Source organism: Onthophagus taurus, chromosome 1 (genome assembly GCF_036711975.1).
Source record: "Onthophagus taurus isolate NC chromosome 1, IU_Otau_3.0, whole genome shotgun sequence".
Lineage (NCBI taxonomy): Eukaryota > Metazoa > Arthropoda > Insecta > Coleoptera > Scarabaeidae > Onthophagus > Onthophagus taurus.
In genome coordinates this window covers 7,604,859-7,628,378 of record NC_091966.1, presented here as the reverse complement: position 1 = coordinate 7,628,378, position 23,520 = coordinate 7,604,859, and the positions used below count along the sequence as shown (strand labels likewise).

At 35.2% G+C, this 23,520-nt stretch overlaps 1 protein-coding gene, 1 long non-coding RNA gene and 7 other non-coding genes across 12 annotated transcripts in view; 8 read left to right on the top strand and 1 right to left on the bottom strand.

Annotated features, from left to right (window-relative positions):
- The window catches only part of LOC111414883 (discoidin domain-containing receptor 2-like), a 154,886-nt gene that overhangs the window by 103,479 nt on the left and 27,887 nt on the right, over positions 1 to 23,520 (bottom strand). The gene's annotated exons all lie outside the window — the stretch shown is intronic.
- On the top strand, positions 14,686 to 14,757 carry TRNAG-UCC (transfer RNA glycine (anticodon UCC)). The gene has a single exon. It is a non-coding gene; the product is annotated as a tRNA-Gly (tRNA).
- TRNAG-UCC (transfer RNA glycine (anticodon UCC)) lies at positions 16,114 to 16,185 on the top strand. The gene has a single exon. It is a non-coding gene; the product is annotated as a tRNA-Gly (tRNA).
- TRNAG-UCC (transfer RNA glycine (anticodon UCC)) lies at positions 16,437 to 16,508 on the top strand. Its single transcript has one exon. It is a non-coding gene; the product is annotated as a tRNA-Gly (tRNA).
- Positions 16,598 to 16,669, top strand: TRNAG-UCC (transfer RNA glycine (anticodon UCC)). Its single transcript has one exon. It is a non-coding gene; the product is annotated as a tRNA-Gly (tRNA).
- On the top strand, positions 16,760 to 16,831 carry TRNAG-UCC (transfer RNA glycine (anticodon UCC)). The gene has a single exon. It is a non-coding gene; the product is annotated as a tRNA-Gly (tRNA).
- Positions 16,922 to 16,993, top strand: TRNAG-UCC (transfer RNA glycine (anticodon UCC)). The gene has a single exon. It is a non-coding gene; the product is annotated as a tRNA-Gly (tRNA).
- Positions 17,084 to 17,155, top strand: TRNAG-UCC (transfer RNA glycine (anticodon UCC)). The gene has a single exon. It is a non-coding gene; the product is annotated as a tRNA-Gly (tRNA).
- Positions 22,263 to 22,894, top strand: LOC139429839 (uncharacterized). The gene is made up of 2 exons (XR_011640409.1): positions 22,263 to 22,612; positions 22,784 to 22,894. It is a non-coding gene; the product is annotated as an uncharacterized lncRNA (long non-coding RNA).

Here is a 23,520-nt window from a genome sequence, read left to right as displayed (position 1 = left end):
TAAGTAAGAGTTAAAATATAAATCGTCTAGACAGCTAAAATCATAAATTCCTCAATCTAAATGGGTTATGTTGTTAAACCCTTGTTAAATTATAACGATTTCTACGTTATATATCATCAAAAAATATTATACCTATAAACATGTTATTGATATCGTTAAAAACCCTTATTTAATTCTTTTTACAGGTTGGATTTTAAATTGAAAAAGTACAAATTACGTGTTATTTTTTAGATGGATTTTGATTGTTATTAAGTCATGCATTATCAGGAATTAGTGAAGTGTGTTATGATTCCAATTAGCTTTTCCGGTGAGTGGGATCCATTTGGGCTAAATATCAGCTGTTAATTTTTAATTATTTACCTGGAAAATTATGCGATCGTTATATCGTTCAGGATTAGATTGTTGTATATTTTTAATTGAACTAAAACTAGAACTAACACTAGGCCTAGAATTAGAAAGTTTCGGGTTTAGCCGTGCATCTTCAAACGAATGTTTCTAGTTTTAGATCTGGTATTACTTCTAATGTTAGTGTTAGTTTTAGTTTTAGTACATCTTTTATTAAACTAAAACTAACGCTAGACCTAGAACTAGAAAGATTCGAAAACTTTCTAGTTCTAGGTCTAGTGTTAGTTCTAGTTTTAATTGTTATTCAGCGTTAGATTGTATTAAAATAGTTTTGTATTGATCGACAAGTAGAACTAACACTAGACCTAGAAGTAGAAAGTTTCGGGTTTAGCCGTGTGTCTCTTAAGACGGCTAAACCCGAAAGTTTCTAGTTCTAGGTCTAGTGTTAGTTCTAGTAACAGTTGATTTATTTTTAATTATGTGGGTTCTACTACAGGTGATAAGACTTAACTTCAAGCAAAATTTGGAAAATCCTTTGCAAGGGTTTTGAAACAAAGTACACAGATAAAAGTGGTACTGCTTCATTTAATCAGTACAAAGATTACCAAAGAGTAAACAACATAACTAACAGCGTTTGTAACGAAGTACATAGTAACTAAGTACAGTGAAATTCCCCTAATTCGAACTTCTATATCTCGAATTATCCTCTAAGTCGAATAATTTTCGTAAGCTCAAACGTTTGACTACGTTTCAAATGTGCTTTTATCTTTCTAAGTCGAATTTCACTGACTCGAATTTCTCTGTAACTCGAACTGAACTATTATGGAATTTCTTCAACTTTTACTTCTATAAGTCGAATTTACCAAAGAATAAAATATTCGAATCCGTTCTGTAAGTAATTTTAACTACAAAATCAAACCACATAGTCTCAGGCTCAGAAACTACAGACTCTTGAGCCAAAACAAACCTAATGTTCTTATTGTTTCAGAATCAGATGAGGATGATGATAATCTTGAAAATGAAATACTTATCGCTGTATCTACATTTGATGAAACTTATTCCTCTCTTAGAAAGTTTGAAACTTTTGTATTACCAAGATACCAAGATTAATAGAAGATTTTTTCGACAAAGAGCGGTTGTCCACTTTAAGCCAAAAGAAAATTACGGATTACTTTAAAAAACTTGATTAATTTTCTACTTACAATAGTATTAAGGTTTCTGTTTTAAATATATGTATTAGAAAAGTACATTTCTAACTTTTTTCTTTAGAGCTAAAATTCTACTAATTTTTCTCTGACTCGAATTCTCCATAACTCGAAGTTTTCTTCCACTCCCTTAATGATTCGAGTTAGGGGAATTTCACTGTAAATGGAAAACTAACTGAAAACAATAATAATTTAGTAAAACAATACAAGTTCGAAATTTTGTATTTAGATATTGGGTTGTGGTATTTCTTCATGTGTTTCGTAAATGGACTCTTCCGAAACTCCGCAAAATAGTTCGTTATCGCGTATTATATTTTTGTAATGTTCAAGTCCATAAGTAAGTCCATAATGTTTTTTTAGTATTATGTCTATATCTTGGATCTTCTGATTTTTAATCTTCTTCCTTCGTAGTATCTCCATTAACTTTACGTTTGTAATTTCTCCAACTTCGCCTTGTATCAGAATCTCATGTTTTTTGGACCTTGTTAAAACAAATCGCTTCGTAGGTTGAAATTTAAAATGCCACTAAGCAGAAGGTTTTATAAATGTTTCAAACGCGGTTTTTCAATTATAGAGAGGACAATCTTTACCTAAATTAGTTACAAGTGCATGCTGTTTGATAACGTCAAAGTACTGATTTGGTTTTACTATTATTTCTATCTTGTGATTTTGTTTCGATTTGTGCAAACACCCTGTTCGGTAGCACAAATGAGTGCCCCACCACAGGGAACACCACTTCCACACTTTTTAAAGTATTTGGGGCTTTGAAGGCATACCAGTATGTTAGCATCCCTAGCAACACACTATTTTTATTTTGGCCTCCGCATCCATCCGCAACACAACGCAAAGTGGAGGCATTAGACAAATCCAGTTTGTTTAATAGAAAGTTATATACGCAGGAAGATACTTCATCAGATCCTGTTGAATACTCTTGTTCTCCCCATACATAGCAAAATGCATTGTTTTTTAATGGGTCTTTGGAACTGCCCTTCGCGATGGTGAAGTTATATAGGTAAAGCTGTCTTTTGTAATACACAATTTGATCTGGAACCATGGAAATTGGAACATTTTTCTCACAATCAAACGAGATAGTAACTACATTATCTTCCTTTTCTCTTAAAATGTCATAAAATACCTTATATTTCATTTGGTGAAGCTTCGTTTCTCCATTTAATGTATTTAAAATTGTTTCATCTTTCTGTTTTTAATTTTTCTGTTAATTCAAGGCATTTTGAGCATATATCACGTATGGTTTGGTACGAGGTGTACTAAAACCTCAAATGCACTTCCAAGTGGGATGTAGCAGTTTTTGAACTTTACCATATCACGAAGCATGCTTTATAGTGTACTTTTCCACTGTTAGTAGAATTTTGATAAAACATGGATGTAGCCGCTTTTACAAATAGACGCCTCTATTTGTATTGATCGATAAGTAGAACTAACACTAGACCGAGAACTAGAAACATACGTACAACATATTATTGATATTGTTAAGAACCCTAATTTAATTCTTTCTATAGATGGGATTCCAAATTGAAAAAGTACAAACCAAATGACATGTCATATTTTAGATTGATTTCGATTGTAATTAAATGATATATTAACAGGAATTAGAGTGAGTAGTGAAGTGTATTATGATTCCAATTATCTTTTCCGGTGAGTGGGATCCGTTTGGGCAATATATCAGCTGTTAATATCTAATTATCTACCTGGGAAAGTATACGATCGTTATATCGCTTGATCGAAACAAATCAGGCTGTAAATCGCCCAACAACGAAATTGGTTTGTTAGTTTGCAGAGTAAATCCACGTTAATTGGAGATCATCGTTAATTAACTCACGTTCTGCTTGCGTATGCGTTAACTACGTTCATACCGATTTAAGCTATCAGGCCGAGCGGTGTACGTCGTATAACGCTACTTCTGCAATTCGTTAATTAATGGAAGGTTTTCACCCATTCATTGCTTGTTGACGGAAAAGTATTTAGGAGGAAACAAAAGGAACAGTCCTGGAATGAAACTGTTTCCGTGACGAGCTTAATGGTATAAACAGATCTATCCCAAATTCAGCTCGGTCTCTAATCGCGTCCCTTATGAAATTATCCAGGTGATGCCATCACCCCACGACAGCTAACTTCGTAACCTATTAAATGGGGAGAAATTGTCCTTGTCTCCAAGCTGTCCCATAGGCAGCCGTACATTGCTCACCGAGGCACAGTGTATTTTCTGCGGATATTACATTTTTTACGAGCCCGGGTAGCCGGAATTGGCGGTATTTTATGTACTGAAACAACACCGGTAGTTCCAGGAACACGGTGGGCTGCTCCGCTCACCAAAAAACGGTAAGGGTCGATAGAAAGAAAAACACCTCTGGCCCAAAACGTAGTATACCGTCGGTTTTGGTGTCCGGCAGTATTGGGATAACTGAAATTTAATTAACGACGACCTGTATCGGAGGTAATTTGTTTACTCTCAGGTATCGTCTGAAACGGGCCGTATCGAGTCGAACAAAGGCGCTGTGCTTTCGTTCCAATGGCCTCGGGGCCCACAATAAAAGAAGTTTTAATTAAAATCTGGGGTCCTGTTATTTCCGGACTTCAGGCTGTTGGGTTTTCAGCATTTTTTCTCCTTCGTTGATCGAAAAATTGGATCTTGCAAATATGTTGCCAGTATTTTTTACATAACATCTGGTATAAAATATATAGTAATAAGAAAATAATACATAAAATAAATTATTATGTAAAGTGAAATATCGTTAATCATCACATAAACGATTTGACTAATACTTCGATAGATGGCACCGATTTAGTGACATGGTGTAATACATCACATCGAATAATTCCATCTAATGATCGTACACTAGCCGTCGATAACAGTTATATCTTTGGCGACCACAACCGTCACATTAATAATAATTTATCATAACCGATTATTCGCGGAAACAATTTCGCAGAAACGTCACCTAACCACTAACGATTATCGTATTAAATTCGCACTAGATTTACGTTGGATCGTTGGTGATGAAATAAAGCAAACAAAATATTACACGAATGCTTTTGAAGTACTTTTCTTTCATCTTTTCATGTACGCGCTTATAAATAACGAAGAGCGTGAGTATTAAGCGATTCGGAACGCGACCCCGAAAAGGGCGGCCCGGTAAAACAGGTACAAAGGGCGCATAAATCATGCAGTAACGCGATACCTTTAAAGCGCACATCCTGCAACATCGCATCAATTTGATATCCATTATGTTTCGTACGACGAAGAGATTTTCTGTATCGTAGGAGAACGTGCTCAAATATTTACGGCGGGATCTTTTCTCCCCCTTTTTTTCAAGTAAACCCTTGGAATTACATATCCTGCAATACATCCGAGCTCCTGTTGCAGATTATTTATCAAACAAGAATCTGTGTACCATGGTTAGATACTCAATGTATATTTATAAAAGGTGTTCAGTAATTTTTTATGAGAAATATTGAAAAAAATGTATTTATTAAAAAATTCTGCGTTTTATTGAAATTCCTAGGCTATAAAGTATGATTAAGAATGGCACTAGGATAGTATAAAAGCTTTGAAACAATACGTTTTTGGTTGAAGTGAAGCATAGTCAAAATCCCTATTATTATCTGTAATCCTAATGAGTGCTTTATTGTTTACTTAAAATGCGAAGATGGTGTAAAGAGGAAAAATTGTATCCGAGACAATTAGTAGTTGTTTAATAGTCACAGCATCCATAATCACAGAAGTATCAATGAGTGTTTTATGAACCTAGGTAGCACAAATCATGGTAAATTTCGGAAATAGCTCGGATCGAAGGAGAAAATCTTCTTAAAAAAAATGTTTAACCTTTATTTTTTTCTAACTCGTAGGAATTCTATGAAGTTTCTAACAAACCTGGAATCTTTAAAGGACCCTAATGAAATGGAAGTGCTCCTTCGAAAGGCATTATTCAGGTAGCTGCTCAATTAGCCGCACTTACATCTCGTTTTGGTCGTTGGTGAGGAGTTGAATCCTCACATCTTGTGAAGGATAAGATTAGATAGAGGGGATTGTCGCAGGAATCAACAGTTTGTCTCACAAGTAAAAGATGCTATGCTTGTCAGAGTGCATTAAGAGAAATTTTGGCAAGTTGTTTGGAGTTTAATGTACCCTGTAAGTTCATCCTTAAGCATCCTTAATCTCAACGCGAGAATAAGTATCCAACTCGGTTGCGATTAACTTAGAGGATTCTAAAGTTTTTTCTGGGGACTAATAATCATACAAAACAGCTGTGAATATCCCGCCCAATGGATCAATGTGTAAGCAGAATTAAAGTTGAGCGCCGTCTTCAGGTTAGCTTTTCGACATCAGTGCGGACGCCGGCTTGATGAACTGCCAATTAAACATCGCCAGCAGTCTTCATCTGCAGGAGAGATCAGATAAAGCTGGCATATCCCAAACGTTAAAAAAGATATTCAACTCACTACCCATTTTGTTTGCGGCCGTATCTACGTTTGCAGGGTGTTTTGTTACATTTAACTTGCATCTAAGGCATGTGAAAAAGTCGTTGTTTGAAAGGGACCTAACGTCAGATAACTCGTAATGCTTTCGATTCGATAATCATACATCATATATACTTAAAATCCTTGAAACTGTGTCAAAGAGGTATATTCTTTATGGATACTGGCCGCTGGGTATCCTGCAGCATGCTTACCATGCAGAAAAGTCATCTGAATCAGTTCTAATCTATCTGGAATGTGGATTAGGTTGCATACAATATCTCAAACTCTGGTAAAAATAGACTCTAATAGAGGAATGGAATTAATTATAATTATCTGGATCCATAAAATTGCAAAATTCTAGTTTATTTTGTGCAGAGAACTTCTTCTTCTTGTGTCCCTATTGATTGGCGACCTGATTAGAATTAATTCAATTTATTAGAATTGTTCAGGTCACTGGAATGGAAATGCTGGGGATATGGAAAATCCTCCAGGTAACCTAGATAATATTTGCAGATGGAACTAGAGAGAAAATCTCTCCATGAAGTAGAATATATCAGCCACAGAAAAACTTTCATATACCCAACGAGATGTTGATTTGGCAATTTCGTATGCAATAGATCAATCAATAGATCTTTTCTATATTTGCACATAAAGGAAGAAGATGTAATATATAGATTAAACAGTGTATCCTGAGATTCATCTTCTGATCTAGAGAAGAATTGGAAGATGGAGTGAGATACGCCAAGTGATTTATTGGCATCTCAATGTTCAAATCCATGAAAACCTTAGAACTTAATAGTGAGAGATGTTGTAACGAGCAGACTATGTTTAGAGAACGAGAAGAACATGTTCTATCTCCTGCCCTGAAGTCAATTGTATTAGATTGTCTGTAATTGAGCCCAATTTACACCTTGTAAGGATTTTAATGGTGTTTCAGTGAGCAAGATATTGTGAAGATCATTGGTTACAATAGATCCTATTGGTCGCGAATTATGAACTTCAGCAAACTAATTTAAATATTAATTTAAACCCTCATGAGTCAATCGATATTTAAAAGAATAATAAAATACTTGTTATATGAATACAGCTTCATAATGAACTACTCCGAGTTTGATGACGTAAAATCGGTAAAATGTACACATCATTTTTTAATCAGCCTGTTTAAATAACGTAATTTCGTAACTACTAAGAATTTGGTGATAAAAATTCGTCGTCATCACATCCGTATATTCATTCTCGTTCTTCGGTACCCATGAATTAGGTAGCAATTACGACTTGTGTACACTTCAGTAATGTCTACAAGTTTGATTCAAATTCCCAGTCATACATAATGATCCATCTGTAACTACCTGATAGCCTAACATCGAATCCCGGCAAAATCCGCTTGAAGTTCGCGAGAGAAGTCAAAGCTTCCTCAATTAGGTCTTAGCGCAGCCTGAGAAGTGGTTCTTGAATGCATTCATCTTAACAAGAAAATCAGACTCGAGGGCGTCGAACACAGGATCATTTCAACAGTAAAGAGTTTAATATCATAAGATATAGAAGATATAGTGTATGAATCCAAAAAAACTATTAATAAAGTTTCAAACTCAAAGATGTCTGAATATGGATATAAAAAATGTGTTTAAGACTATGTGAATAGTATAAAAAGGGTGAATAGACAATTTATTATTTTATATTAGAAAAACAAGTGGAAAGTTTTAAATAAACATCGATTGAAGTTCGTCACTTGTACGAAACCGCAACCGCATGCTGTAAATAAATTCGATGAAGCCGTCGTCGTCTGTGGGCAACATTTAACGTTGGGGCGGTGGCGATGTGATGGCAGCGGTTGTAAGTGAAGACCCATGTAAAGGGTGGCGGCCAAAACGAGCCCTTTGATCAGTGAGCCGATTCGGACTCTCATCGGATTCAACCTTCGTTCCACGCTCCATAAGCGCGTTAGTCGCCAACTCCACCGACCAGAGAGACTACGACGTCGACTACGACGATGCCACGGCGGTAACGGTACCGAGCACTCCATTTGCAAATTAAAGAGAAGAGCTTCCGAACCATTGCACTCCTCATGGCATCATGGTTTCATTTTCCTTCGCCATTACCCGCTACATATTCATGGGCTGACGTGGCCGTGCCATCGAAATGACGATTTAATTTTAATTTAAGCTCGGAGGATTCGGCCGTGACGGATCCGATCTCGCCCTATTTACATATTATGAATTTTAAAATCGCTACCTGAGCTCGCGTCTTCTGAAGACGTCCGCTTTGAGCGGCGTTTTGCGCGTTCGCTTCCGGGAAAGAGACGCGAATCTCCATAAAGTCTAAATGAGAATTGATGTTCCTATCAGCCGTGCAGACTCTGAAAACGATCTCCTGCTCATGTCAGCGGGGGGGAAACTTCTTTTTGTCACGAATTCAATTAAATTTACTTCCAGATTGATCGTAAATATATTACATTACCAAGCAGTTTTATTTATATCATAAACAAATTAAAAATTTCTTCAAAAAAAAAAACTATTTTAAAAAATAGTGTGATTAAAACTTATTAAATTTTTTATTGCTTTTATCTCATAACACACAAGAATTTCCAACAATTTATGCATAAGATAATACTTTTAAACCCCGAGTGTTTGTTTCTTTCAGTTATTAGACTATGAAACAGCAGGAATCTTCCTATATAGATAAGGAAAAATATACAGAAACCAACGGCGCGTGCCGCTGAAAATTTTTACGTCCCTTCGTTAAGGATGAAAATAACCCGGAAATAAAAGCTTCCCAACATGCCTTTTTTCCATTTATACCAGGGGCGATTTTCCCTTATCGTTCCAGTTGTGCTCTCGTCGCGCAAATAAAAATCAAAATCCACCGGAGCAAAAATTTCTCCAAACCGCCTATTTCTTAGAAAGTTTTAAGGGGCCGAAGTGTACAAAAAGACGGCCCGCAGCTGGCCTTACCGCGTACGTACGTACACCGAAGACGTAATCAGTTTTCAAGAGAATTAAACTTGGGGATGGAAAAGCCCTTAGGAAACGACGAGGACACTGCGCTGCGTACGGGGAAACCTACGCCCTTCCCGCGATACAGAAACAACCGCGTCCACGACCGCAGGGCCCTTTCCAAGGAAACGACGAGGGAGTTTCAACTATTCAATTACGATATTATTCAACTTCGGCACCGGGGACGAATGCTGAAATACTCCAGTACCGCACCGCCTCCGGAAACTCACACCGGAATTATATTTGCGAGAACTGACAATTAGCTCGTTCGTTGTTGTTGTTAAGATGGATTACGGTATTAGTTTTAATGTGAAAATGATTGCATACAACACAAGAAAGATTTTAAAGTAACATAATAGCTTAGTTTAAGTAAAATTATTTTTTAAAATGTATTGGTTAAAAGTTACAAAAATATGATGAGATTAAAACAGTAACTAATACCAACATACGTATCAAATTTGTTTTCGCTTTGTGGAAAACCCGTTTTGTATTTATATTTACAATTTCAGAAAATTTTAAACGACTTTAAGGCTTAGACGTAATGGGAAATTAGTAGGTTGGCGCGGGAAAAACTCTGGCCGGCGCGAAGCATCCCGGAGTTTCCCGGTCGTATCGTCGCTTAGTCGCGAGGGCGAGTCGCCGGAAAATTAAATAACGCTGATGAAAAGTTCCGTTTTAATTAAATCGACTAATTAAAACGAAGAGGGCGCCGCCGGCCCTCGGCCTGGGAATCCCCCGGTTAGTTTTCGGTCCCCCCTTTTACACACGTTTACAGTTTTACAATGTCTGGCGACAAATTAAATTTCCGCCATTTGTTTCTTCTCTCAGGCGAGGTTCCACTCTCTTTTCGTTGTTAATCTTAGGTGATAATTATCACCTGTTTTACGGTATTTTAACTTTAGAAACAAGTAAAGAAGGGGCTTAATTTTCAAAGTTTAAACATTTTCGTATGAAAAGTTATAGGTAAAACAAAACCAGAGTACTTATTTTTAGTACATAATAAAAAACATTGTAATTAGATTTTGATAATAAGACGGTGGTAATTCCGGGTTGGGTGTGGTGAATGCTAAAATCCTTGGTGTACTTGTTGAAAATAAGAAAAAATTTGATTAACACGTAGGTAAAATTAACAAGCGGCGTATGCAGAGTTATATTTAGTTTACTGTAACAAATATATTTTGTTGGAGAATTTTCAACAAAACTAACATTTACGTTTGATGAGCTATATGAGTTATTAAATCAGTGAAAGAATGAACCATTTCTTGCCTTCTTGGCCTCTGACAAAAAATTCGTTCATGATTTGCTATCCATTAATAATAAGCCACCTTTGATATGGGTATAGTTGCCTTCAAGCAGCTGATCTGAGTATTAAAAAAAATTATATTAAATTGGAAAAAAGTGTTAAATTGTATTAAAAAAACTTTCTATATACATTCCATAGTAAGTTATACCAGTTATTCACAAACTTTCACCTCATCTGCAGAAGATCATAAGCGATGGTGGTGTAATGGTTAGCATAGTTGCCTTCCAAGCAGTTGATCTGGGTTCGATTCCCGGCCATCGCATTAATTTTATTAAAAAAATTTTTTTTTCTCCTTGCTAGTAAGATACACATGTTACTCGCAGACCTTCAACTCATCTGCAGAAAGACATAAGCGATGGTGGTGTAATGGTTAGCATAGTTGCCTTCCAAGCAGTTGATCTGGGTTCGATTCCCGGCCAACGCATTAATTTTACTAAAAAAACTTTTTCCTCATTTGCTAGTAAGCTACACTTGTTATTCGCAGACTTTCACCTCATCTGCAGAAGTATATAAGCGATGGTGGTGTAACGGTTAGCATAGTTGCCTTCCAAGCAGTTGATCTGGGTTCGATTCCAGGCCATCGCATTAGTTTTATAAAAAAAACTTTTTTTTCATTCGCTACACTTGTTACTCGCAGACTTTCACCTCATCTGCAGAAAGATGTAAACGATGGTGGTGTAATGGTTAGCATAGTTGCCTTCCAAGCAGTTGATCTGGGTTCGATTCCCGGCCACCGCATTAATTTTAATAAAAGAACTTTTTTTTTCGTTTGCTAGTAAGATACACATGTTACTCGCAGATTTTCACCTCATCTGCAGAAAGACATAAGCGATGGTGGTGTAATGGTTAGCATAGTTGCCTTCCAAGCAGTTGATCTGGGTTCGATTCCCGGCCATCGCATTCATTTTATTAAAAAATCTTTTTTATTAATCAACAATAAGTTACAATTGTTACTCGCAGCCTTTCACCTCATCTGCAGAAGTATATAAGCGATGGTGGTGTAATATACACATGTTACACATGTTACTCGCAGATTTTCACCTCATCTCTGAAAGACATAAGCGATGGTGGTGTAATGGTTAGCATAGTTGCCTTCCAAGCAGTTGATCTGGGCTCGATTCCCGGCCATCGCATTAATTTTATTAAAAAAAATTTTTTTTTCGTTTGCTAGTAAGATACACATATTTCTCGCAGACTTTCACCTCATCTGCAGAAGTATATAAGCGATGGTGGTGTAATGGTTAGCATAGTTGCCTTCCAAGCAGTTGATCTGGGTTCGATTCCCGGCCATCGCATTAATTTTATTAAAAAAATTTTTTTTTCCTTTGCTAGTAAGATGCACATGTTACTCGCAGACTTTCACCTCATATGCAGAAGTATATAAGCGATGGTGGTGTAATGGTTAGCATAGTTGCCTTCCAAGCAGTTGATCTGGGTTCGATTCCCGGCCATCGCATTAATTTTATTAAAAAAATTTTTTTTTCCTTTGCTAGTAAGATGCACATGTTACTCGCAGACTTTCACCTCATATGCAGAAGTATATAAGCGATGGTGGTGTAATGGTTAGCATAGTTGCCTTCCAAGCAGTTGATCTGGGTTCGATTCCCGGCCATCGCATTAATTTTATTAAAAAAACTTTTTTTTTCGTTTGCTAGTAAGATACACATGTTACTCGCAGATTTTCACCTCATATGCAGAAGTATATAAGCGATGGTGGTGTAATGGTTAGCATAGTTGCCTTCCAAGCAGTTGATCTGGGTTCGATTCCCGGCCATCGCATTAATTTTATTAAAAAAATTCTTTTTTCCTTTGCTAGTAAGATGCACTTGTTACTCGCAGACTTTCACCTCATATGCAGAAGTATATAAGCGATGGTGGTGTAATGGTTAGCATAGTTGCCTTCCAAGCAGTTGATCTGGGTTCGATTCCCGGCCATCGCATTAATTTTATTAAAAAAATTTTTTTTTCCTTTGCTAGTAAGATGCACATGTTACTCGCAGACTTTCACCTCATATGCAGAAGTATATAAGCGATGGTGGTGTAATGGTTAGCATAGTTGCCTTCCAAGCAGTTGATCTGGGTTCGATTCCCGGCCATCGCATTAATTTTATTAAAAAAACTTTTTTTTTCGTTTGCTAGTAAGATACACATGTTACTCGCAGATTTTCACCTCATCTGCAGAACGACATAAGCGATGGTGGTGTAATGGTTAGCATAGTTGCCTTCCAAGCAGTTGATCTGGGTTCGATTCCCGGCCATCGCATTAATTTTATTAAAAAAACTTCTTTTTTCGTTTGCTAGTAAGATACACATGTTACTCGCAAATTTTCACCTCATCTGCATAAAGACATAAGCGATGGTGGTGTAATGGTTAGCATAGTTGCCTTCCAAGCAGTTGATCTGGGTTCGATTCCCGGCCATCGCATTAATTTTAATAAAAAACTTTTTTTTTCGTTTGGTAGTAAGATACACATGTTACTCGCAGATTTTCACCTCATCTGCAGAAAGATATAAGCGATGGTGGTGTAATGCTTAGCATAGTTGCCTTCCAAGCAGTTGATCTGGGTTTGATTCCCGGCCATCGCATTAATATTATTAAAAAACTTTTTTTTTCGTTTGCTAGTAAGATACACATGTTACTCGCAGATTTTCACCTCATCTGCAGAAAGACATAAGCGATGGTGGTGTAATGGTTAGCATAGTTGCCTTCCAAGCAGTTGATCTGGGTTCGATTCCCGGCCATCGCATTAATTTTAATAAAAAACTTTTTTTTTCGTTTGGTAGTAAGATACACATGTTACTCGCAGATTTTCACCTCATCTGCAGAAAGATATAAGCGATGGTGGTGTAATGGTTAGCATAGTTGCCTTCCAAGCAGTTGATCTGGGTTTGATTCCCGGCCATCGCATTAATATTATTAAAAAACTTTTTTTTTCGTTTGCTAGTAAGATACACATGTTACTCGCAGATTTTCACCTCATCTGCAGAACGACATAAGCGATGGTGGTGTAATGGTTAGCATAGTTGCCTTCCAAGCAGTTGATCTGGGTTCGATTCCCGGCCATCGCATTAATTTTATTAAAAAAACTTTTTTTTTCGTTTGCTAGTAAGATACACATGTTACTCGCAAATTTTCACCTCATCTGCATAAAGACATAAGCGATGGTGGTGTAATGGTTAGCATAGTTGCCTTCCAAGCAGTTGATCTGGGTTCGATTCCCGGCCATCGCATTAATTTTAATAAAAAACTTTTTTTTTCGTTTGGTAGTAAGATACACATGTTACTCGCAGATTTTCACCTCATCTGCAGAAAGACATAAGCGATGGTGGTGTAATGGTTAGCATAGTTGCCTTCCAAGCAGTTGATCTGGGTTCGATTCCCGGCCATCGCATTAATTTTAATAAAAAAACTTCCTTTTTCGTTTGCTAGTAAGATACACATGTTACTCGCAGATTTTCACCTCATCTGCATAAAGACATAAGCGATGGTGGTGTAATGGTTAGCATAGTTGCCTTCCAAGCAGTTGATCTGGGTTCGATTCCCGGCCATCGCATTAATTTTATTAAAAAAAACTCTTTTTTCGTTTGCTAGTAAGATATACATGTTACTCCAGATTTTCACCTCATCTGCAGAAAGACATAAGCGATGGTGGTGTAATGGTTAGCATAGTTGCCTTCCAAGCAGTTGATCTGGGTTCGATTCCCGGCCATCGCATTAATTTTATTAAAAAAACTCTTTTTTCGTTTGCTAGTAAGATATACATGTTACTCGCAGATTTTCACCTCATATGCAGAAAGACATAAGCGATGGTGGTGTAATGGTTAGCATAGTTGCCTTCCAAGCAGTTGATCTGGGTTCGATTCCCGGCCATCGCATTAATTTTATTAAAAAAACTCGTTTTTCGTTTGCTAGTAAGATATACATGTTACTCGCAGATTTTCACCTCATATGCAGAAAGACATAAGCGATGGTGGTGTAATGGTTAGCATAGTTGCCTTCCAAGCAGTTGATCTGGGTTCGATTCCCGGCCATCGCATTCATTTTATTAAAAAATCTTTTTTATTAATCAACAATAAGTTACAATTGTTACTCGCAGCCTTTCACCTCATCTGCAGAAGTATATAAGCGATGGTGGTGTAATATACACATGTTACACTTGTTACTCGCAGATTTTCACCTCATCTCTGAAAGACATAAGCGATGGTGGTGTAATGGTTAGCATAGTTGCCTTCCAAGCAGTTGATCTGGGTTCGATTCCCGGCCATCGCATTAATTTTATTAAAAAAAACTCTTTTTTCGTTTGCTAGTAAGATATACATGTTACTCGCAGATTTTCACCTCATCTGCAGAAAGACATAAGCGATGGTGGTGTAATGGTTAGCATAGTTGCCTTCCAAGCAGTTGATCTGGGTTCGATTCCCGGCCATCGCATTAATTTTATTAAAAAAACTGTATTTTTCGTTTGCTAGTAAGATACACATGTTACTCGCAGATTTTCACCTCATCTGCAGAAAGACATAAGCGATAGTGGTGTAATGGTTAGCATAGTTGCCTTCCAAGCAGTTGATCTGGGTTCGATTCCCGGCCATCGCATTCATTTTATTAAAAAATCTTTTTTATTAATCAACAATAAGTTACAATTGTTACTCGCAGCCTTTCACCTCATCTGCAGAAGTATATAAGCGATGGTGGTGTAATATACACATGTTACACATGTTACTCGCAGATTTTCACCTCATCTCTGAAAGACATAAGCGATGGTGGTGTAATGGTTAGCATAGTTGCCTTCCAAGCAGTTGATCTGGGTTTTATTCCCGGCCAACGCATTAATTTTATTAAAAAAACTTTTTTTTTCGTTTGCTAGTAAGATACACATGTTACTCGCAGATTTTCACCTCATCTGCAGAAAGACATAAGCGATAGTGGTGTAATGGTTAGCATAGTTGCCTTCCAAGCAGTTGATCTGGGTTCGATTCCCGGCCATCGCATTCATTTTATTAAAAAATCTTTTTTATTAATCAACAATAAGTTACAATTGTTACTCGCAGCCTTTCACCTCATCTACAGAAGTATATAAGCGATGGTGGTGTAATATACACATGTTACACATGTTACTCGCAGATTTTCACCTCATCTCTGAAAGACATAAGCGATGGTGGTGTAATGGTTAGCATAGTTGCCTTCCAAGCAGTTGATCTGGGTTTTATTCCCGGCCAACGCATTAATTTTATTAAAAAAACTGTATTTTTCGTTTGCTAGTAAGATACACATGTTACTCGCAGATTTTCACCTCATCTGCAGAAAGACATAAGCGATGATGGTGTAATGGTTAGCATAGTTGCCTTCCAAGCAGTTGATCTGGGTTCGATTCCCGGCCATCGCATTAATTTTATTAAAAAAACTTCTTTTTTCGTTTGCTAGTAAGATACACATGTTACTCGCAGATTTTCACCTCATCTGCAGAAAGACATAGGCGATGGTGGTGTAATGGTTAGCATAGTTGCCTTCCAAGCAGTTGATCTTGGTTCGATTCCCGGCCATCGCATTAGTTTTATAAAAAAAACTTTTTTTTCATTCGCTACACTTGTTACTCGCAGACTTTCACCTCATCTACAGAAAGACGTAAGCGATGGTGGTGTAATGGTTAGCATAGTTGCCTTCCAAGCAGTTGATCTGGGTTCGATTCCCGGCCACCGCATTAATTTTAATAAAAAAACTTTTTTTTTGTTTGCTAGTAAGATACACATGTTACTCCCAGATTTTCACCTCATCTGCAGAAAGATATTAGCGATGGTGGTGTAATGGTTAGCATAGTTGCCTTCCAAGCAGTTGATCTGGGTTCGATTCCCGGCCATCGCATTAATTTTATTAAAAAACTTTTTTTTTCGTTTGCTAGTAAGATATACATGTTACTCGCAGATTTTCACCTCATCTGCAGAAAGACATAAGCGATGGTGGTGTAATGGTTAGCATAGTTGCTTTCCAAGCAGTTGATCTGGGTTCGATTCCCGGCCATCGCATTAATTTTATTAAAAAAACTTTTTTTTTCGTTTGCCAGTAAGATACACATGTTACTCGTAGATTTTCACCTCATCTGCAGAAAGATATAGGCGATGGTGGTGTAATGGTTAGCATAGTTGCCTTCCAAGCAGTTGATCTGGGTTCGATTCCCGGCCATCGCATTAATTTTATTAAAAAAACTTTTTTTTCGTTTGCTAGTAAGATACACATGTTACTCGCAGATTTTCACTTCATCTGCATAAATACATAAGCGATGGTGGTGTAATGGTTAGCATAGTTGCCTTCCAAGCAGTTGATCTGGGTTCGATTCCCGGCCATCGCATTAATTTTATTAAAAAAACTTTTTTTTTTCGTTTGGTAGTAAGATACACATGTTACTCGCAGATTTTCACCTCATCTCTGAAAGACATAAGCGATGGTGGTGTAATGGTTAGCATAGTTGCCTTCCAAGCAGTTGATCTGGGTTCGATTCCCGGCCATCGCATTAATTTTATTAAAAAAAATTTCTTTTTCGTTTGCTAGTAAGATACACATGTTTCTCGCAGACTTTCACCTCATCTGCAGAAGTATATAAGCGATGGTGGTGTAATGGTTAGCATAGTTGCCTTCCAAGCAGTTGATCTGGGTTCGATTCCCAGCCATCGCATTAATTTTATTAAAAAAACTTTTTTTTTCGTTTGCTAGTAAGATAGACATGTTATTCGCAGATTTTCACCTCATCTGCAGAAAGACATAAGCGATGGTGGTGTAATGGTTAGCATAGTTGCCTTCCAAGCAATTGATCTGGGTTCGATTCCCGGCCATCGCATTAATTTTATTAAAAAAACTTTTTTTTTCGTTTGCTAGTAAAATACACATGTTACTCGCAGATTTTCACCTCATCTGCATAAAGACATAAGCGATGGTGGTGTAATGGTTAGCATAGTTGCCTTCCAAGCAGTTGATCTGGGTTCGATTCCTGGCCATCGCATTAATTTTATTAAAAAAACTTCTTTTTTCGTTTGCTAGTAAGATACACATGTTACTGGCCGACTTTCACCTCATTTGCAGAAAGGCATAAGCGATGGTGGTGTAATGGTTAGCATAGTTGCCTTCCAAGCAGTTGATCTGGGTTCAATTCCCGGCCATCGCATTAATTTTATTAAAAAACATTTCTTTTTCATTCGCTAGTAACCTACATTTGTTACTCGCAGACTTTCGCCTCATTTACAAAAAGACATAAGCGATGGTGGTGTAATGGTTAGCATAGTTGCCTTCCAAGCAGTTGATCTGGGTTCGATTCCTGGCCATCTCATTAATTTTATTAAAAAAACCGCTTTTTCATTTGCTAGTAAGCTACCTTTGTTACTAGCAGACTTTCGCCTCATCTGCAGAAAGACATAAGCGATGGTGGTGTAATGGTTAGCATAGTTGCCTTCCAAGAAATTGATCTGGGTTCATTTCCGGGCCATTGCAATAGTTTTTTTAACATACTTGCCTTAATCTGAGGGTGATAGTACTTGTAGACTTCATGGAATCCATCGCAATGGAAATATAAATCAAAAAATCCAAAAGCAGCCTATCAAGATATTGTTGCAAAGTGGCTTGAATTCAATGATATAAACAAATGGTGCACACACCTCAGTGTGGTGAATAGCATTCTTTAATAAATTATTGAAGTACTAAATGAATAAGTACCGATAAATTAATTATTCAAGTACAGATACACTGCAAATTATAATTGTATCATCGTTATGTGACATTAATTTTTATTGGATATAAATTAATCATATATTGTGCTGTGAAAACGAAAGATTTACGTTCGCTGGTCTCTTGCAAAATTTTCACTGGACTATTAGTGTAGAGAGTATGATAATGAGTGGTTATTAATCCAATTACACACCCCAGTGTCGCAGTCTAGCGGCCAGTGAAATTGTGTCAACAATAAAAAGAATCTTGTACTAATATTTATGTTAATATAGGTATTAGTTATGATAGGAAGAAAATTTTTAAATATAATTTTAACATCCTTTTAAAACATCTTAAAAACCAAAAGTTTATCGATGCATTCAGTTTTTGATTCATTTTACTGTATGACATGACTCATTTTGTATAATATATCATAAAATAGTCCCTCAACAACATGTTTCTTTTAGTGATATATAATTTTGAACTAATTTACTTTCTTTATATAAATACAGGGTGTCCCGCAACGATTGTACAAGACTGCATCAGCGTATTCTCTGATCGAAAATAGATAAAAAAAAGTTTAACAAACACAGGTCTGAAAATGGACCATTCCGAGATATTCAAAGTTTTAGTTTCATAAGTTGACCTATTGTTAACATCATTAATTGTAACGATTTAAATGCAGTAATTATATGATTACCATGGTTACGATGGTTAAGATAAAATTTAATAAATAATAAGATAATATTAAGTTAATTAATACAGTTCATTAATAATTTAACAAAACAAGTAACAAAGACTGTCGAAGAAAATCGTTCAACCAGCATAAAAACAACGAATATTTAACAAAATTGGAAAAGATTCATGTCATAATTTGTTTTACAGTGTCAAATGCATTACTAATTTTATTTTTCAAATCCTGCACAATTTGAACGTCTTCAGAATAAACTATTTGTTTTAAATGTCCCCAAAACCAAAAATCTAACGGATTTAAATCTGGTGAACGAGGTGGCCACGGGACAGGACCTCCTCGGCCAATCTACTTATTGTCAAATCTGTTATTTAAGTATGCTCGAGTAGCACGTGCATAAAGTAGCAATCTTCTAGAATTTGTTGAGATAATTCATCAAATGCCTCTGTAAGGTCATTTTGTAAAAAATGTATGTAAGCATCGGCTGTCAATCTCTTTGGAAGAAAAAATGGACCTAATAACTGATCACCTATAATTCGAGCCCATATATTAACACTGAATCGGCACTGATGATGAGTTTCTAGTATTGCATGGGGATTATCATCATTCCAAACATGCGCATTATGAATATTAAAAATTCCGTTTTGAGTAAATGTTACTTCATCCGTAAATACAATGTTTATGGGAAAGTCGACGTTTACTACCTCTTCCTATATGAAAAATCAAAACACAATGGCCAAAGTGAAAACTAATCCAACAGACCAACCAAAGAACAATGTCCAGTTCCAGAACTTAACTGACATTAACTTCACAGAGGAAGAAACAAATCTTTTAAATAAAGGTTACAAATTTTCTTTAATCCCAAAAATTAACTTACCTATCTTAACTGTTGAATTAGATAATATAATTAGAAAACAGCCCGAATATAACAAAATAAAGAACGACCTAATACCACACATTAAAAAGGCAGAAAAAAAAAATATTAAAAAATATAATTTATCTCAGATTCAACAATGGAAAACTTTGAAAAACATCAAACATAAATTAAACGAAAATAATGCCACATTCACAAAAGCTGACAAAGGGGCTGGCATTGTAATATTAAATAAAGAAACATATATTAACAAAACTGAACAATTTATGTCAGAAAACCATTATGTTGAACTTGAAAAGAATCCCTTAGACACAGTTATTAGAAAGACCCGCGAAATTATAAACACATGCAGAAGTACCTTAATCGAATATTCCGCGCATATTGATCCCAATAGCAAGATAGTCTCCTCTTCTTTCTTCAGTACTCTATTTATACACATGAATTCCAAAATTCCGAAACTGTACGCTCTTCCTAAATTACATAAACAAAATATGCCCATCAGGCCAATAACTTCTTTTAACAATTCACCTACTGCAAAACTAGCCAATTTCATGCTTCAATTTTTCAAAAACTTAAATTTTCAACCAAAATATACAATTCATAATACCAAACAATTTATTAATGAAATACGAGATATAGATCCTATGGGAAGATATTTGGTTTCATTTGATATAGTTAATCTTTATTCAAACATTCCCATACATCTAACTTTAAACTTAATAACTAAAATTTTTGAAAATCAAATAGATAATATAAGAAATATCAATAATCTGAATAAAATTCTTAAACACATTATCACTCAGAACTATTGCTCTTTCAATAACAAAAATTACAAAATAAATGAAGGTTTACCTATGGGTATGCCCTTATCTGGTATATTAGCAGATATATTCCTCGATCATTATGAAAGTGAATATATACTAAACAACTTGAACCCATATAAAAAACATATAGTCAAATGGTTAAGATATGTTGATGATATTTTCTGTGTTTGGGAGGGAGATCTAACCACGTTAAATGAGTTTCATAATCATATTAATCAACTTCACGATAACTTAAAATTTACCATGGAATTAGAAAGAGATAATATCTTGAACTTTTTGGATTTAGCTATAATCAAAATCGATAACACAATACATTTCGATGTGTATAGAAAACCATCTTCAATTTCTACAATAATCCCATTCGATTCAAATCATCCTTTTTCGAATAAAATGGCAAGCTTTAGATTTCTCATTAATAGACTCTTTAGTTATCCTCTTTCCACAGTAAATCAAAATAAGGAATTGAATTTCATTTTTGAATTGGCTAAAAGTAATAACTACCTGTAAGAACCATTAACAATCTAATTAACAAAATTAAAGCACAACATGATCCTTTGTTTACGAAAGATACACATAATAAAATATACAGATCGCTTCCTTTCAATCACTTCACTTTATCGCTTAAAAGAGTCTTTTCGGAATATAATATAAACTTAACTTTCTCTAATAATAGCACTATTCTGAATCTATTATCTAATTTTCACTTTAATAAATACAACATACTTAAGGAATGTGGAGTTTATTCTATCAATTGTTATAATTGTAACAGCATATATGTGGGACAAACAGGACGAAAGCTAGAGAACAGAATAATAGAACATAAAAGTAAATGCAACTCTAACGTGTATAAACATACAGTATAAACCGGACACAAAATAAATTATGAAAATATAAAACTTATTCACAAACGTGATAAAGGTTTTTGCTTAGATCTTTTGGAAGCATTAGAAATTGCAAAACACAGTAAAAATAAAAACTACATCATGTTAAATGATCAATTGGATATGAAGTTTACATCGCTTTTTCAATGTTTAAGAAATATTTGATTTTATTTTCGAAATCGCCGCAGTTTCATTTCGTTTACCTGTTTCTGTCTTGGCATGTGTTTTTTCATACAAGTTTTAAAGGTCATCCATTTTAGTGTTATTTTGTACATCGTTTGTGTAAGAACTTATGTGGTTTTGTCTTTTTACAGTTTATTTATTTATATATTATATTTTAAAGTGTAATTTCACATTTTTTAAAATGTTATTTATATGCTCTTTGTGATGTTGATTTTATTTTTTATTGACCGTAAGTTCTATAAGAATTTTAACTTTTAATTATTAAATTGTAATTAAAATATAATTGTAGATTCGGCTGAAGATGACTAAGTAAAACTAGTCGAAACCGGTTCCGTTAAAATAAATTGAATTTGCAAGATAAGAAGTTATATTTATTTGTTTATTATTTTAATATTTAAACGAAACTTGCAAGATGGATATCAACAGTTAGTCTTCCTATATGGCTCACCTACAAAAAATCCCTCTTTTTTCGCCATCATTTGCTGTTAGAGCTTGAATGGTGTTGTAATGATAAGGATAAAGCAACTGCTCCCTTAAAATGCAGTGAACGGTTGTTTTCTTAATGTTAATGCAGAATTTCTTCTAATGCTGGTTGAGGCCTTTTCATCAACTCTTTTCAAAACTGCTTCTTCTAATTCCACCGGCCTTGTGGATATGGTGTAACAATACACCATCTCTTCCTTGGAGTAATTAATAGGAGCCATACTTAATAGTTTTATTAAATTAAATAGTAAAATAATAATTTCGTGAAGTATTATTATTTTTTTTTGATTAAACAACTTATCGTAATCGCAGAGAGTTAGCTCACCGGGAAAATGATAGGCCATTCTCTATCTCTTATTATCACATCATAATACCGATATTTTCTCTTTGTCATCTTGATAGAAATCCTTAGTAGATGGCGTACATGTCGTTAGTAATATTACAGAAAGCTGTTGACTTTGTTTAAGCGGTTTTGACATTTTATGTATGTCACATAGTCCTTTTCCGTTTATTGTCTTATTTGTGCTTATTATCTATTTTTGCGTTGTATTTTTTACGAATAATTTTCGAGAATAATTATTGTAAAAATGTTTTGCATTGTGTGTGGATGTAGCGAAGATGAAGTTGGAAAATTATTTTGTTTTCCCAAGAATAAGGACAGGTTAGTATTTTAATTATATTAATTTTTAATTTCAATAGTATTCAAATTAAGTATTCAAATTTTTGATAACACCGTGTCACTTAGGGTAAGAAGCAGTTGGTGGTTGATAACCAACATTTATTTGTTATAATGCTTTTTTGTTATATGTACTTTATCAATTGAAAAACACAGACAAAAACGGCCAACCCAACCCAACCTGTGAGGGTCATCCCGGAGAAGACGAGGACAGCGGTTTTTAGTGTAATTATATTGTAATTTAAATATAAAATTTTAAATCGCCAATGGATTTCTCTTTATTTTGCATTGAAATTATAAAATTATAACTTTTTGATTTGAGGTGCTTTTTATTGGCCTATTAAGCTGTAATTATTTTGGCTTACGCAAGCTAAATATAGCTTAATAGATCCACAAAAAGCACATTAGATCAAAAATATTTCTGTATTCAAATTTTAAATTAAATAAAAGATTTGAATTTGGCGCCAATTGCATTTTTGCTTCTCACTGCCATCTACATAAGTGTTACATGATGAGTGAGAGAGACCGGTATATATTGGATCTCGCTTTCACAATGGAGTTGGCCGTCTGGTAGTAGTCTGTGTCGTAATCATAGTAACAACTTAATTATTATAAAAACAAATTTAAATTCATGATGTTAGCAATATCAACTTATGAAACTAAATCTTTGAATATCTCGAAAATGGTCCATTTTCTGACCTATATTTATTAGGCTTTTTTTGTTTATTTTCGATCATAGAATATGCAGATGCAGTATTGTACAATCGTTGCGGGACACCCGTATATAAATTCATATTCTATTTCAATAGAATATTGTTCAGATACTCAATCGCACGAAAAAGAATTTAAACTATTTGTATTTGATCCCCAACAGACATGGTACACGTGTTGAT